The following is a 14,061-nucleotide window of genomic DNA, read 5'->3' on the forward strand; positions in this document are numbered from 1 at the left end:
GTGTTTTTCTTTTCCCGTTTCCTTTTTTACGCTTTTCTCTTTTTCGCTTATCCCTTTTTCTTATCTTTGTTTTTCGGGAAGTAGGCTCATAAAAAAGCCACACATTGATGCATTTTTGTTTAGACTTAAAGAAATATGTTTAAAAATGCCTTCTTATCAAACTAATGTTTAGAGGTTTCAGTCACTATCCAAGTAAACCCTCTACAAATTCATAAAATAGTCTTCTCATTGGCATTTCACGCCAACGTCTTGTTTCAAAAGTCAAACTTGTAATGTTCCAAAATGAGTTCTCCTTTAGTGGAAAGGATACTCCATCAAGGCTGGTAAAAACCCGAAACTCTCAGGGTTTAGGACTGTGCTTTCAGGGATCATTTCTATAGTCTTTGAAGGGAGAAATGTACTTGAAAGTGTCCAAGCTCACTCCCCACTATGATGAGATGTGGAGCTTTCTTCTGAGCATGAAGTCCGTTGGCGACTCTGTTTAGCGCAGTGGTTGACTGCATTTGATGATTGCACTCTTCTTTTGAAAAGAAGTAGAGGAAGAAAGCTCTTTCAGAGTGGTGAGATTTGGTTAAAATACCAAATTGCCCTTGAACCAGTTTAAAAGAAATATATGAGTCTTTTGCCTAAATGGTGGGTCATGACTGCTTTTCTTCTCTTTAACTCTTTTCTTCCTGCGTGCAATGGTTTCTTCATTCCTTTAAGCCAAAAACAGTTGTTAATCGGTGGTGTTTTAGGACTGTGCTTTCAGGGATGGTTTTGGAAGGAGAAGTGCCTTTGATAAAGAGTCCAAGCTCACTCTCAACTACGATGCGTTTTAGAGCTCCCTTCTGAGCATAAAGTGCGTCGGCAACTCTTTCTTCAGCAGTGGTTGTCTGCTTTTGATGACTGTGCCCTTCTTTTCAAAAAATGTAGATGAAGAAAGGTTGTTCAGAGTGGTGAGGTTTGGTCAAAAGTCCCAGTTTTGTTGGGTCAAAGCCTTAATAGATGTTAAAGCCTTTTGCTGAAGCTTTTTAACAGGAGTTTTTCTTTTCCCGTTTCCTTTTTTACGCTTTACTCTTTTTCGCTTATCCCTTTTTCTTATCTTTGTTTTTCGGGAAGTAGGCTCATAAAAAAGCCACACATTGATGCATTTTTGTTTAGACTTAAAGAAATATGTTTAAAAATGCCTTCTTATCAAACTAATGTTTAGAGGTTTCAGTCACTATCCAAGTAAACCCTCTACAAATTCATAAAATAGTCTTCTCATTGGCATTTCACGCCAACGTCTTGTTTCAAAAGTCAATCTTGTAATGTTCCAAAATGAGTTCTCCTTTAGTGGAAAGGATACTCCATCAAGGCTGGTAAAAACCCGAAACTCTCAGGGTTTAGGACTGTGCTTTCAGGGATCATTTCTATAGTCTTTGAAGGGAGAAATGTACTTGAAAGTGTCCAAGCTCACTCCCCACTATGATGAGATGTGGAGCTTTTTTCTGAGCATGAAGTCAGTTGGCGACTTTGTTTTGCACAGTGGTTGCCTGCATTTGATGATTGCACTCTTCTTTTGCAAAGAAGTAGAGGAAGAAAGCTCTTTCAGAGTGGTGAGATTTGGTTAAAATACCAAATTGCCCTTGAACCAGTTTAAAAGATAGATATGAGTCTTTTGCCTAAATGGTGGGTCATGACTGCTTTTCTTCTCTTTAACTCTTTTCTTCCTGCGTGCAATGGTTTCTTCATTCCTTTAAGCCAAAAACAGTTGTTAATCGGTGGTGTTTTAGGACTGTGCTTTCAGGGATGGTTTTGGAAGGAGAAGTGCCTTTGATAAAGAGTCCAAGCTCACTCTCAACTACGATGCGTTTTAGAGCTCCCTTCTGAGCATAAAGTGCGTCGGCAACTCTTTCTTCAGCAGTGGTTGTCTGCTTTTGATGACTGTGCCCTTCTTTTCAAAAAATGTAGATGAAGAAAGGTTGTTCAGAGTGGTGAGGTTTGGTCAAAAGTCCCAGTTTTGTTGGGTGAAAGGCTTAATAGATGTTAAAGCCTTTTGCTGAAGCTTTTTAACAGGTGTTTTTCTTTTCCCGTTTCCTTTTTTACGCTTTACTCTTTTTCGCTTATCCCTTTTTCTTATCTTTGTTTTTCGGGAAGTAGGCTCATAAAAAAGCCACACATTGATGCATTTTTGTTTAGACTTAAAGAAATATGTTTAAAAATGCCTTCTTATCAAACTAATGTTTAGAGATTTCAGTCACTATCCAAGTAAACCCTCTACAAATTCATAAAATAGTCTTCTCATTGGCATTTCACGCCAACGTCTTGTTTCAAAAGTCAAACTTTTAATGTTCCAAAATGAGTTCTCCTTTAGTGGAAAGGATACTCCATCAAGGCTGGTAAAAACCCGAAACTCTCAGGGTTTAGGACTGTGCTTTCAGGGATCATTTCCATAGTCTTTGAAGGGAGAAATGTACTTGAAAGTGTCCAAGCTCACTCCCCACTATGATGAGATGTGGAGCTTTCTTCTGAGCATGAAGTCAGTTGGCGACTCTGTTTTACGCAGTGGTTGACTGCATGTGATGATTGCACTCTTCTTTTGAAAAGAAGTAGAGGAAGAAAGCTCTTTCAGAGTGGTGAGATTTGGTTAAAATACCAAATTGCCCTTGAACCAGTTTAAAAGAAATATATGAGTCTTTTGCCTAAATGGTGGGTCATGACTGCTTTTCTTCTCTTTAACTCTTTTCTTCCTGCGTGCAATGGTTTCTTCATTCCTTTAAGCCAAAAACAGTTGTTAATCGGTGGTGTTTTAGGACTGTGCTTTCAGGGATGGTTTTGGAAGGAGAAGTGCCTTTGATAAAGAGTCCAAGCTCACTCTCAACTACGATGCGTTTTAGAGCTCCCTTCTGAGCATAAAGTGCGTCGGCAACTCTTTCTTCAGCAGTGGTTGTCTGCTTTTGATGACTGTGCCCTTCTTTTCAAAAAATGTAGATGAAGAAAGGTTGTTCAGAGTGGTGAGGTTTGGTCAAAAGTCCCAGTTTTGTTGGGTGAAAGGCTTAATAGATGTTAAAGCCTTTTGCTGAAGCTTTTTAACAGGTGTTTTTCTTTTCCCGTTTCCTTTTTTACGCTTTACTCTTTTTCGCTTATCCCTTTTTCTTATCTTTGTTTTTCGGGAAGTAGGCTCATAAAAAAGCCACACATTGATGCATTTTTGTTTAGACTTAAAGAAATATGTTTAAAAATGCCTTCTTATCAAACTAATGTTTAGAGGTTTCAGTCACTATCCAAGTAAACCCTCTACAAATTCATAAAATAGTCTTCTCATTGGCATTTCACGCCAACGTCTTGTTTCAAAAGTCAAACTTGTAATGTTCCAAAATGAGTTCTCCTTTAGTGGAAAGGATACTCCATCAAGGCTGGTAAAAACCCGAAACTCTCAGGGTTTAGGACTGTGCTTTCAGGGATCATTTTTATAGTCTTTGAAGGGAGAAATGTACTTGAAAGTGTCCAAGCTAGCTCCCCACTATGATGAGATGTGGAGCTTTCTTCTGAGCATGAAGTCCGTTGGCGACTCTTTTTTGCGCAGTGGTTGCCTGCATTTGATGATTGCACTCTTCTTTTGAAAAGAAGTAGAGGAAGAAAGCTCTTTCAGAGTGGTGAGATTTGGTTAAAATACCAAATTGCCCTTGAACCAGTTTAAAAGAAATATATGAGTCTTTTGCCTAAATGGTGGGTCATGACTGCTGTTCTTCTCTTTAATTCTTTTCTTCCTGCGTGCAATGGTTTCTTCATTCCTTTAAGCCAAAAACAGTTGTTAATCGGTGGTGTTTTAGGACTGTGCTTTCAGGGATGGTTTTGGAAGGAGAAGTGCCTTTGATAAAGAGTCCAAGCTCACTCTCAACTACGATGCGTTTTAGAGCTCCCTTCTGAGCATAAAGTGCGTCGGCAACTCTTTCTTCAGCAGTGGTTGTCTGCTTTTGATGACTGTGCCCTTCTTTTCAAAAAATGTAGATGAAGAAAGGTTGTTCAGAGTGGTGAGGTTTGGTCAAAAGTCCCAGTTTTGTTGGGTGAAAGGCTTAATAGATGTTAAAGCCTTTTGCTGAAGCTTTTTAACAGGTGTTTTTCTTTTCCCGTTTCCTTTTTTACGCTTTTCTCTTTTTCGCTTATCCCTTTTTCTTATCTTTGTTTTTCGGGAAGTAGGCTCATAAAAAAGCCACACATTGATGCATTTTTGTTTAGACTTAAAGAAATATGTTTAAAAATGCCTTCTTATCAAACTAATGTTTAGAGGTTTCAGTCACTATCCAAGTAAACCCTCTACAAATTCATAAAATAGTCTTCTCATTGGCATTTCACGCCAACGTCTTGTTTCAAAAGTCAAACTTGTAATGTTCCAAAATGAGTTCTCCTTTAGTGGAAAGGATACTCCATCAAGGCTGGTAAAAACCCGAAACTCTCAGGGTTTAGGACTGTGCTTTCAGGGATCATTTCTATAGTCTTTGAAGGGAGAAATGTATTTGAAAGTGTCCAAGCTCACTCCCCACTATGATGAGATGTGGAGCTTTCTTCTGAGCATGAAGTCAGTTGGCGACTCTGTTTTGCGCAGTGGTTGCCTGCATTTGATGATTGCACTCTTCTTTTGAAAAGAAGTAGAGGAAGAAAGCTCTTTCAGAGTGGTGAGATTTGGTTAAAATACCAAATTGCCCTTGAACCAGTTTAAAAGAAATATTTGAGTCTTTTGCCTAAATGGTGGGTCATGACTGCTGTTCTTCTCTTTAATTCTTTTCTTCCTGCGTGCAATGGTTTCTTCATTCCTTTAAGCCAAAAACAGTTGTTAATCGGTGGTGTTTTAGGACTGTGCTTTCAGGGATGGTTTTGGAAGGAGAAGTGCCTTTGATAAAGAGTCCAAGCTCACTCTCAAGTACGATGCGTTTTAGAGCTCCCTTCTGAGCATAAAGTGCGTCGGCAACTCTTTCTTCAGCAGTGGTTGTCTGCTTTTGATGACTGTGCCCTTCTTTTCAAAAAATGTAGATGAAGAAAGGTTGTTCAGAGTGGTGAGGTTTGGTCAAAAGTCCCAGTTTTGTTGGGTGAAAGGCTTAATAGATGTTAAAGCCTTTTGCTGAAGCTTTTTAACAGGTGTTTTTCTTTTCCCGTTTCCTTTTTTACGCTTTTCTCTTTTTCGCTTATCCCTTTTTCTTATCTTTGTTTTTCGGGAAGTAGGCTCATAAAAAAGCCACACATTGATGCATTTTTGTTTAGACTTAAAGAAATATGTTTAAAAATGCCTTCTTATCAAACTAATGTTTAGAGGTTTCAGTCACTATCCAAGTAAACCCTCTACAAATTCATAAAATAGTCTTCTCATTGGCATTTCACGCCAACGTCTTGTTTCAAAAGTCAAACTTGTAATGTTCCAAAATGAGTTCTCCTTTAGTGGAAAGGATACTCCATCAAGGCTGGTAAAAACCCGAAACTCTCAGGGTTTAGGACTGTGCTTTCAGGGATCATTTCTATAGTCTTTGAAGGGAGAAATGTACTTGAAAGTGTCCAAGCTCACTCCCCACTATGATGAGATGTGGAGCTTTCTTCTGAGCATGAAGTCAGTTGGCGACTCTGTTTTGCGCAGTGGTTGCCTGCATTTGATGATTGCACTCTTCTTTAGAAAAGAAGTAGAGGAAGAAAGCTCTTTCAGAGTGGTGAGATTTGGTTAAAATACCAAATTGCCCTTGAACCAGTTTAAAAAAAAGATATGAGTCTTTTGCCTAAATGGTGGGTCATGACTGCTTTTCTTCTCTTTAACTCTTTTCTTCCTGCGTGCAATGGTTTCTTCATCCTTTAAGCCAAAAACAGTTGTTTATCGGTGGTGTTTTAGGACTGTGCTTTCAGGGATGGTTTTGGAAGGAGAAGTGCCTTTGATAAAGAGTCCAAGCTCACTCTCAACTACGATGCGTTTTAGAGCTCCCTTCTGAGCATAAAGTGCGTTGTCAACTCTTTCTTCAGCAGTGGTTGTCTGCTTTTGATGACTGTGCCCTTCTTTTCAAAAAATGTAGATGAAGAAAGGTTGTTCAGAGTGGTGAGGTTTGGTCAAAAGTCCCAGTTTTGTTGGGTGAAAGGCTTAATAGATGTTAAAGCCTTTTGCTGAAGCTTTTTAACAGGTGTTTTTCTTTTCCCGTTTCCTTTTTTACGCTTTACTCTTTTTCGCTTATCCCTTTTTCTTATCTTTGTTTTTCGGGAAGTAGGCTCATAAAAAAGCCACACATTGATGCATTTTTGTTTAGACTTAAAGAAATATGTTTAAAAATGCCTTCTTATCAAACTAATGTTTAGAGGTTTCAGTCACTATCCAAGTAAACCCTCTACAAATTCATAAAATAGTCTTCTCATTGGCATTTCACGCCAACGTCTTGTTTCAAAAGTCAAACTTGTAATGTTCCAAAATGAGTTCTCCTTTAGTGGAAAGGATACTCCATCAAGGCTGGTAAAAACCCGAAACTCTCAGGGTTTAGGACTGTGCTTTCAGGGATCATTTCTATAGTCTTTGAAGGGAGAAATGTACTTGAAAGTGTCCAAGCTCACTCCCCACTATGATGAGATGTGGAGCTTTCTTCTGAGCATGAAGTCAGTTGGCGACTCTGTTTAGCGCAGTGGTTGACTGCATTTGATGATTGCACTCTTCTTTTGAAAAGAAGTAGAGGAAGAAAGCTCTTTCAGAGTGGTGAGATTTGGTTAAAATACCAAATTGCCCTTGAACCAGTTTAAAAGAAATATATGAGTCTTTTGCCTAAATGGTGGGTCATGACTGCTTTTCTTCTCTTTAACTCTTTTCTTCCTGCGTGCAATGGTTTCTTCATTCCTTTAAGCCAAAAACAGTTGTTAATCGGTGGTGTTTTAGGACTGTGCTTTCAGGGATGGTTTTGGAAGGAGAAGTGCCTTTGATAAAGAGTCCAAGCTCACTCTCAACTACGATGCGTTTTAGAGCTCCCTTCTGAGCATAAAGTGCGTCGGCAACTCTTTCTTCAGCAGTGGTTGTCTTCTTTTGATGACTGTGCCCTTCTTTTCAAAAAATGTAGATGAAGAAAGGTTGTTCAGAGTGGTGAGGTTTGGTCAAAAGTCCCAGTTTTGTTGGGTCAAAGCCTTAATAGATGTTAAAGCCTTTTGCTGAAGCTTTTTAACATGTGTTTTTCTTTTCCCGTTTCCTTTTTTACGCTTTACTCTTTTTCGCTTATCCCTTTTTCTTATCTTTGTTTTTCGGGAAGTAGGCTCATAAAAAAGCCACACATTGATGCATTTTTGTTTAGACTTAAAGAAATATGTTTAAAAATGCCTTCTTATCAAACTAATGTTTAGAGGTTTCAGTCACTATCCAAGTAAACCCTCTACAAATTCATAAAATAGTCTTCTCATTGGCATTTCACGCCAACGTCTTGTTTCAAAAGTCAATCTTGTAATGTTCCAAAATGAGTTCTCCTTTAGTGGAAAGGATACTCCATCAAGGCTGGTAAAAACCCGAAACTCTCAGGGTTTAGGACTGTGCTTTCAGGGATCATTTCTATAGTCTTTGAAGGGAGAAATGTACTTGAAAGTGTACAAGCTCACTCCCCACTATGATGAGATGTGGAGCTTTCTTCTGAGCATGAAGTCAGTTGGCGACTTTGTTTTGCACAGTGGTTGCCTGCATTTGATGATTGCACTCTTCTTTTGCAAAGAAGTAGAGGAAGAAAGCTCTTTCAGAGTGGTGAGATTTGGTTAAAATACCAAATTGCCCTTGAACCAGTTTAAAAGATAGATATGAGTCTTTTGCCTAAATGGTGGGTCATGACTGCTTTTCTTCTCTTTAACTCTTTTCTTCCTGCGTGCAATGGTTTCTTCATTCCTTTAAGCCAAAAACAGTTGTTAATCGGTGGTGTTTTAGGACTGTGCTTTCAGGGATGGTTTTGGAAGGAGAAGTGCCTTTGATAAAGAGTCCAAGCTCACTCTCAACTACGATGCGTTTTAGAGCTCCCTTCTGAGCATAAAGTGCGTCGGCAACTCTTTCTTCAGCAGTGGTTGTCTGCTTTTGATGACTGTGCCCTTCTTTTCAAAAAATGTAGATGAAGAAAGGTTGTTCAGAGTGGTGAGGTTTGGTCAAAAGTCCCAGTTTTGTTGGGTGAAAGGCTTAATAGATGTTAAAGCCTTTTGCTGAAGCTTTTTAACAGGTGTTTTTCTTTTCCCGTTTCCTTTTTTACGCTTTACTCTTTTTCGCTTATCCCTTTTTCTTATCTTTGTTTTTCGGGAAGTAGGCTCATAAAAAAGCCACACATTGATGCATTTTTGTTTAGACTTAAAGAAATATGTTTAAAAATGCCTTCTTGGGGCGTGGCCTGGACATGGCGGAGTGAGCAGCACAGAGCTTGAGCTCCGGTCCCTCTCCACTAAAACATCTGCTCTCAGCAATACTTATCTCCCACAGCAACACCCGAATGCATCGGAGGAGACGTAGGAACACCCGCGGCCTCAATCCAGCTGACAGCTTGGGCTCTATGGAGCGTTATCTCCGCAGCACCCGCACGAACCCTGAGCCGGACGAGATGGCGGGCTCGCAGGCCGGGAGGGCGCCATCTTCTCCTTCCTGCTCGGCATCGTCCCCGGCGGGGACAGACGCATCCAGCCTGGCAGATGATTATCCCGGGAGAGCAGAGAGGACCCGCTCCCCTCCAGCGGCTGGACCCTCAGGCACGGTCGTCTCGCCACGCGGCCCGTCATATTCAGCTGCGCCACGGGCGCCATCTTGGGCACATGTTGCGGCCTCACAGGAGACTATACCAGCACAGGTCAGTCCGGGGAGGCAGAGGGGAGATACAGAGGACGATGCTTGGGACTGGAAGGCACATCTTAAGGCTATGCCCACCAGATCTGAGATGAACTCTCTTTTTGCCAATTTGGAAGCGTCCCATAAACAGGACTTGGCCGCCATTCATAAAGATTTACATTCACTGGGCCACAGGCTTGTGGAGGCCGAAGAGGCCCAGGAACGGACATATACTGTTCTTGATCAGCACAGGCAAGCGATTCTCCATAATGCCACTCAGATTGCGGAGATGCAGCTCCATCTTGACGATTTGGAGAATCGCCACCGTCGCAACAATTTGCGTATAAGAGGCCTGACTGAGGAGATAGGCCCAGCGCTACTAGAGGAATGGGCTATGGAGTTCTTTTCTGATCTGCTGCAGAGTCCCCCAGAACACAAGATAGAGATTGATCGCTTACATCGCACCCTGGGCCCTAAACCCACAGATCCACAGCGCCCACGTGACATAATCTGCAGGATCCATTTCTATAAAGAAAAGGAAGCTATCCTTCACAGGGCGCGAGAGATCAAGGAACTGACTTTTAAGGGTTGCTCGGTGATTCTGCTACCGGACCTGGCGAGACGTACTTTGCTATTGCGCAAGGCGGTGCGTCCCATCCTGACAGCCCTCCGCGAGAAAGATATCTCCTATAGATGGGGTTACCCATTCCAATTGCATGCCAGGAAGGATGGGAAATCGGCTGTGTTTCGGTCCTTGGGGGACCTTCCTCAATTTCTAGGAACGTTTGAAATCCCTATGCTGTCACTCCCTGATTGGCCATCGGTCTGCAGTTTGCCCATTCCACCACCAGGAGAGAGTTGGCAGCGGGTGGAACCTAGATCCCAGCGGAAGGCGCGCCGTCAAAGGGAGAAGACACCATGAACACTTTCTGCTGCATATTTGTTTGCATTTCTTTTCATGTATTGCAGGGTGTTGATGAATTAGCTTTGATTATATAGTTTGCTGAATTTATTGTTATATATAAGGTTATTTTATTATGGTGGAGGGGGATACGTTGCTTCCCGCCTGACCTTCCTCTTCCCCACATAGGGTAGACAGCAAAGGCTGTCAGAGACATTAGTCTATTAGGGTGCCTTAGAGACGCTCTGTCTCAATTTTGTTTGTTAGTTCCTTCGTATTAGGCGTATTGTGATGTTTCTGTGTTTGTTATGCCTGTCTTGTGTTGGTCTGTCCGTGTCTGGTTCGTCTTCTCCCCCCCCCTCTCCCTTTCCTCCCCCCCCTCTTTTTCCCTCCATTCCTTTTACTTCCTTTTTTCCTTCTCCCCTATTGCCGGCCAGAAAAGAGGTCTTATGCTATGCCGCTCCTTAGTCCATCCTTATGGCTAGTGTAACAATCTGTACATATAATGTCAGGGGCCTCAATAATCCCTCAAAACGGGGACAAATCTTGTACCGCATGCACAAGAAAAGAGTAATGGTGGCCATGTTTCAGGAGACGCATTTTGCAGCCCAAAATACTCCGAAATGCTCCTCCAAATACTACACCACTTGGCTTCATGGAACTCACCCCGATAGGAAGGTTTGTGGTGTCTCTATCGCATTGCATAAGGCGCTACAGCACGAGATCATAGATACGAAACGGGATACTGAGGGCAGATTTTTATTTGTGAAAATTAAGTTATCTTCTACCGTGTTAACGCTTGCCAATGTTTACTTCCCAAACCAGGGACAAGTGGCCTTTGGCCTCAAAGTGCTGCAGGAGCTAGCGAACTTTGCAGATGGTTCCAATATTGCCTTGGGTGGGGACTTCAACCTATGTTTCGACCCAGTCCTGGATTCCTCGACAGGTAGGTCCTCTGTCCCTAAGAATGCCATCCGTAGACTTAAAAAGGAGCTGTCCCGACTGCACCTGGTCGACCTTTGGAGGTTGTTGCACCCGGGAGTCAAGGATTATAGTCATCACTCCCAGGCCCATAACAGCTACTGTAGGCTAGATCACCTTTTTATCTCCCATGCCCTTCTGGACTGTGGTCCTAGAGCCTCCATTGACGTCTTTCTGTGGTCTGATCACGCCCCAGTTTTGGGATCTTTTGGACAGGCGTTCCCCCGCTCGGGAGGTTATAATTGGCGCCTGAATGATAATCTCCTAAATGACATTCCTTGCCTCTCTGACATCAAAAAGGCCATAGCCGAATTTGAGAGAGTCCATGCAGAGGATCCCACAAGTCCACCAATTAAGTGGGAAGCGCTTAAATGTGTTCTCAGGGGCATTTTTGTCTCCCATGGCGCACGTCTCAAGAGGGAGAACGCTGCCAGGTTAAAGAAGCTGCTGGCGGATCTTGACCACAGAGAGACGTCAAACAAGTCCACACCTACATCTGCCCTAACTGCTGAGATCCTTTCTCTTAGACAAGCCATCTTATCCATTTTAGATAAAAGATCCCTGTGCTTTCGTGATAAAATGAGATGCAATTATTTCGAATATGGGGATAAGAGTGGCAGGCTTTTAGCAAGAACATTACATCCTAGAGCATCCCAGTCATACCTGTTCTCTATTCACTCCCCCTCTAAGGGTGTAGTGCACTCCACCTCTGAGATCCTGGAGGAATTCCGGAGGTATTATTCTTCCCTATATAACCTGCAGACGGGGAGTGGCGAGTCTCCAGATATGATAGCGGACAGAGATGCTTACTTGGCGGAACATGCGCCGGCACAGATTCCCGCTCCTGAGGCCGCTGCCATGGAGGGGGACTTCACGTCGGAGGAGATGGCAGTTGTTTTGAAGGCGTTGAAGGCAGGCAAAAGCCCGGGCCCTGACGGGCTTACTCCTAGATTTTATAAAGTTCTTGGGGAGTCCTTGGCTCCTTTAATGTTGTCTGCCTTCAACGCTATTTCGGGGGACTGTCCCTTCCCTACGCAGGCCCTTAGGGCACACATAACGGTGTTGCCAAAATCTGGCAAAGATCTCACGCTATGCGGGAACTTCCGGCCCATATCCTTGATCAATATTGATTTGAAGATTTACTCTAAAATGCTGGCTCTACGCTTACAACCACATATACCAGGCATGATTCACTTGGAACAAGTGGGATTTGTTCCGTGCCGGGAGGCACGAGATAATACTATCAAAACAATCTCCCTGATCTCCAGAGCCCGCCTCTCGGGAAGCCCCCTGTGCCTCTTATCCATTGACGCCGAGAAGGCATTTGACAGAGTCCATTGGGGCTTCCTGGAGGCGACGCTGCGAGCTATTGGGTTGGGCCCTAAATTTATAGATCGTATCATGGCCTTATACAAGGGGCCCTCTGCTCAGGTCAGAGTTAACGGCTCCCTGTCTGGTCCATTTGGGGTTTCGAATGGCACCAGACAGGGATGTCCTTTATCCCCCTCCCTGTACATACTGGTAATGGAATCATTGGCCAATGCTCTTAGGGGGAATGGCTCGGTGCGTGGGGTGCAGGTGGGACAGCGAGAACATAAGCTCTCCCTGTTCGCTGATGACTTACTACTCTACCTGTCCTCTCCGCGACTCAGTCTCCCTAGTGTATTAAAAGAGTTTGAGACTTTCGGGGTGCTAAGTAATTTTAGAGTGAATCTTCAAAAGTCAGATATCCTGAACATCACAGTTCCAGCCGGGGAGGTTGAGGCTCTGCGGGATAGCTTCCCATTCAGGTGGAGGTCTGATCACATTAAATACTTGGGGGTGACGATACCGGCCGATCCAACCCTTCTCTTTGAGCTAAATTACAAACCTATATTGGCCCAAATGGAGAAGGATCTTCAACACTGGAGCTCCCTACCATTATCGTGGTTTGGTAAAATGAGCGCACTGAAAATGGACTCCCTACCCAAGTTTTTATATGTCTTTCAGACGGTTCCTCTGAGTGTTCCAGGCTCTTTCCTGAGGAAGCTCCGACGACTCGCTTCTAAATTTATATGGGGGAACTCCAGGGCTAGACTTGGACATGCCTTACTGGTCAGGGCAAAACATAGGGGTGGAGCTGCCATACCGGATTTCACTCTCTATCATAGAGCGGCTATAGCCACCTGTGTGTTGGATCTCCACCATCATGGTCGTTCTAAACTATGGGTGGAGATTGAACACTCGATTAATGCGCATAAGGCTAGGGGAGTCTTTTGGATTCCTGGTGCAGTGGCGGTGGGGGATCTGGGGCTATCGCCTATGCTGTCCACCCTTTTCAGGGCCTGGAGACGCTTCGCAGTTAAAAATGGCTTTGCCACTATCCCTGGCCCACTCACCCCACTGTTAGGGAACCCGCACTTCCCTCAGTTTTTACATGGCTCTCCTCTATTTCCTGGAGGGGACTCTATCACGCCGAGGGTGCGAGATGTGTTATGCCCGACAGGGGTCCGATCCCTGAATGACATCAGGGGCGAGGGACCCATGCGGGGGGGCGTGTGGCTTCATTATCTGCAATTGAAAGGGAAAATTAGGTCCTTGGCTCCCTTGGCGGTGTTGACAGCCTCCTTGACATCATTTGAACACCTCTGTGTGGCCACTGAGGCCCCTACACACACCATCTCACTGATATATGGCATTCTTATTTCTGAAGGGACAGGGGACCTGCCCTTGGGGTTCCAGGCCGCCTGGCATGGAGAACTGGGTAGAGAGCTTACCGATGAAGAGTGGTCTAAGTCTTTTATTCTGACACATAAATTATCAGTGTCCAGTAGACTTCAGGAACTCAACTACAAAATTCTAACCCAATGGTATAGGACACCAGAAAAGTTACATAAAATGTATCCCTCAGTGTCCAACCAATGTTGGAGATGTTCCTCGGCGGTGGGTTCCATGACGCATATATGGTGGTCCTGCGCACCGGTGGCCTTGTTGTGGAGAGGGGTTCAGGACCTATACAACAAGGTTACAGGGTCATCCATAACCTTTACTCCAGAAATGGCTCTTCTCTCTGTGTTGCCTGGCCCTCTTTCCAAAATCAAGAAGGATCTCCTGGGGTATTTCCTGGTGGCAACCCGGCAGATTATACCGAGATTGTGGAAGTCACAGGCTCCCCCCTCCCGAAGCAACTGGGTAGAGGCCTTTAACCTAATCATGCGTATGGAGGAGTTGAGGTCTGAGGAACATAATATAGGGTCCAAATTTAATCGTAGATGGAGATCATGGATTCTCTTTAAAGAGTCTCCGGAGCTTGCCACATGGTTGGCGGGGCCTACGCTTTAAGGGGGTAGGCTGTGACTTCTTAAGGATATCGGAGACCTGATGGATTTGGCGCGGTGGATTCTTTCCCTTCCCCCTCCTTTCCTTCCCCCCTGTTTGTCCCCTGTGT

General features: G+C 43.7%; 8 non-coding genes and 8 pseudogenes across 8 annotated transcripts; all 16 read left to right on the forward strand.

Moving 5' to 3' along the window:
* The first annotated feature begins 349 nt into the window (after nt 1–349).
* Nucleotides 350–562, forward strand: LOC138768279 (small nucleolar RNA U3). Its single transcript, XR_011358994.1, has one exon. It is a non-coding gene; the product is annotated as a small nucleolar RNA U3 (small nucleolar RNA).
* Nucleotides 563–735: 173 nt separating this feature from the next.
* LOC138768337 (small nucleolar RNA U3) lies at nt 736–940 on the forward strand (annotated as a pseudogene).
* Nucleotides 941–1,369: 429 nt separating this feature from the next.
* LOC138768281 (small nucleolar RNA U3) lies at nt 1,370–1,582 on the forward strand. The gene has a single exon (XR_011358996.1). It is a non-coding gene; the product is annotated as a small nucleolar RNA U3 (small nucleolar RNA).
* A 173-nt stretch (nt 1,583–1,755) lies between these two features.
* Nucleotides 1,756–1,960, forward strand: LOC138768338 (small nucleolar RNA U3; annotated as a pseudogene).
* Nucleotides 1,961–2,389: 429 nt separating this feature from the next.
* On the forward strand, nt 2,390–2,602 carry LOC138768308 (small nucleolar RNA U3). The gene has a single exon (XR_011359023.1). It is a non-coding gene; the product is annotated as a small nucleolar RNA U3 (small nucleolar RNA).
* A 173-nt stretch (nt 2,603–2,775) lies between these two features.
* Nucleotides 2,776–2,980, forward strand: LOC138768340 (small nucleolar RNA U3; annotated as a pseudogene).
* A 429-nt stretch (nt 2,981–3,409) lies between these two features.
* Nucleotides 3,410–3,622, forward strand: LOC138768312 (small nucleolar RNA U3). Its single transcript, XR_011359027.1, has one exon. It is a non-coding gene; the product is annotated as a small nucleolar RNA U3 (small nucleolar RNA).
* Nucleotides 3,623–3,795: 173 nt separating this feature from the next.
* Nucleotides 3,796–4,000, forward strand: LOC138768341 (small nucleolar RNA U3; annotated as a pseudogene).
* Nucleotides 4,001–4,429: 429 nt separating this feature from the next.
* On the forward strand, nt 4,430–4,642 carry LOC138768269 (small nucleolar RNA U3). Its single transcript, XR_011358984.1, has one exon. It is a non-coding gene; the product is annotated as a small nucleolar RNA U3 (small nucleolar RNA).
* A 182-nt stretch (nt 4,643–4,824) lies between these two features.
* LOC138768375 (small nucleolar RNA U3) lies at nt 4,825–5,020 on the forward strand (annotated as a pseudogene).
* A 429-nt stretch (nt 5,021–5,449) lies between these two features.
* Nucleotides 5,450–5,662, forward strand: LOC138768271 (small nucleolar RNA U3). The gene has a single exon (XR_011358986.1). It is a non-coding gene; the product is annotated as a small nucleolar RNA U3 (small nucleolar RNA).
* A 172-nt stretch (nt 5,663–5,834) lies between these two features.
* Nucleotides 5,835–6,039, forward strand: LOC138768318 (small nucleolar RNA U3; annotated as a pseudogene).
* Nucleotides 6,040–6,468: 429 nt separating this feature from the next.
* LOC138768276 (small nucleolar RNA U3) lies at nt 6,469–6,681 on the forward strand. The gene has a single exon (XR_011358991.1). It is a non-coding gene; the product is annotated as a small nucleolar RNA U3 (small nucleolar RNA).
* A 173-nt stretch (nt 6,682–6,854) lies between these two features.
* On the forward strand, nt 6,855–7,059 carry LOC138768359 (small nucleolar RNA U3; annotated as a pseudogene).
* Nucleotides 7,060–7,488: 429 nt separating this feature from the next.
* LOC138768254 (small nucleolar RNA U3) lies at nt 7,489–7,701 on the forward strand. The gene has a single exon (XR_011358970.1). It is a non-coding gene; the product is annotated as a small nucleolar RNA U3 (small nucleolar RNA).
* A 173-nt stretch (nt 7,702–7,874) lies between these two features.
* Nucleotides 7,875–8,079, forward strand: LOC138768342 (small nucleolar RNA U3; annotated as a pseudogene).
* Nucleotides 8,080–14,061: the final 5,982 nt, after the last annotated feature.

Source organism: Dendropsophus ebraccatus, chromosome 11 (genome assembly GCF_027789765.1).
Source record: "Dendropsophus ebraccatus isolate aDenEbr1 chromosome 11, aDenEbr1.pat, whole genome shotgun sequence".
In the NCBI taxonomy this organism is placed as follows: Eukaryota; Metazoa; Chordata; class Amphibia; order Anura; family Hylidae; genus Dendropsophus; species Dendropsophus ebraccatus.